The following is a 1,821-nucleotide window of genomic DNA, read 5'->3' on the forward strand; positions in this document are numbered from 1 at the left end:
CCACCAATATGATATAAAACTAAGTCAAGAACCGGTTTTTAGATAGCTTGGAATATTTATACAAATTGCATCGTTAAACGTTGTAGCCAATGCTGTCCCTGTCCTGTCCTTCCCCCTTGGATGTTTCATTGTGCCCCAGTGATTTACATCTGTCAGAGTCTGTATCTCTGTGCCTGAGGGCTCTGGTTCCAGAAACCATGGGAAGCTGCCCACTACCATGTGGCAGACCAGATGTGCCAGGGAATGGACCCTCCCGGGAGTTGCCCTGAACCAATGACTAGAGGAGATGTATAAATACCCCAAGTCCCTCACCTCTGGCACGTGGATCATCACGAGACATGTGTTTCCCCACATCAACCCTCACAGTTGCTGATTCAATAACATTGTATTGACTTTTCTTCCCTGTTTTGCTTCCCCACCTGTGTGACCCCCCAAGGAAAGTTTCTTCACTTAGATCTTGTCTTACAGTCTAGGAGAACTCTGAAGGAGTTTAAGACATGCCACCCCCAAAATATGCTGCTCTGGCATATGGATTACTTTGAGCTGAGGATATTTGAGAACTAGCACATGCAGAAAGGGTTCTCTGATTCCTCCCACCCCACCCCTTCTATCTAAAACCAGGCCATCAGACTTCCTGTGAGAGGGGTGCCCTTCCTGAACCAGAAAGAACAAAACATCCATATCATCAGAGATTGGGAATCAACACTGAAATAGATCTATAACAGCAAACACATTAAAATAATCCTTACCCTCCACTAGTTTCCCCCATACATCTTCTAGCTACTACCCCACTTAGGTAACCCCTAGTCCAAACCCCTTTGTCTTGCCATTTCTTCACAAATTTATCATTTCTTTGTCTAAAAGGTGTAAGAGCTCCCTATTCTGGTCACTTGGTCAGGCCTTCATTCTCTTGTGAAGGCCCGCACACACATGTAAACACAATAAAGCTTGTACACCTTTCTCCTATTCATCCTTCTTAGGCCAGCCAAAGACACTAAAAGGGTAGTGGAGAATTTTTCCTCCCTACGACCCAAACTAAGTCATGTCTGTGCCAGGTTCTCAGTGCTGGGCCCAAAGCTCATGATCAAACCAAGTACAATATGGTAATAAAAATAGCTTCCATTCCCTGGAAGCTGGCCCTCCAGAAGTCCAGGCTCATATACCCCATTGCATACTGGATATCTCTACCTGCTTTTTAACTCAATCTGAAAAGTGATCTCCCTATCTGCTCCCCTCCTACACACACACCTGCTTTTGAACTCAAGAACAGCTGCATCATCCACTTATTCTCCCAATACAAGGACCCCTTTCCCTCCCCTGCCCCTTACCACTTCCAGCCATTCACTAAGTCCAGCCAATTTGACCTCCTAAATCTCACCTGGACTCAATCACTTCTCTCCATCCCCATAACCAGTGAGCCAACAAGACAACCACTACCTCTGGCCCAGACTAGTGCAGTAGCCTATCACCTGTTATCCCATACCCACCTTGGCTCCCCACACTTCCTCTCTCCATACCACAGCTAGAGGAATTGCTCTTTTCAACCGCAAATAATAATAGCAACAATTAACATTAGTGAATGCTTACTTAGTGCCAGGTACTGCTCTGATCTGTGACTCCCCAGCCTAAAATCTTGCACTTCCAATGGGATTTAGGATAAAGCCTCCAAGTCCTTGCTTGATCCTTTTAGAGCCCTATATGATCTGGCCCTTCCTTTGCACCACTGTTCCTTCTCTCACTATTTCCTCTGACAGATCAAATCCCAAAAGGTCTCTTCTTGACCAATAATTATTGAACAATTTTGGGGTCAGTTTTCTGCTT

Source organism: Canis lupus, chromosome 26 (genome assembly GCF_048164855.1).
Source record: "Canis lupus baileyi chromosome 26, mCanLup2.hap1, whole genome shotgun sequence".
In the NCBI taxonomy this organism is placed as follows: Eukaryota; Metazoa; Chordata; class Mammalia; order Carnivora; family Canidae; genus Canis; species Canis lupus.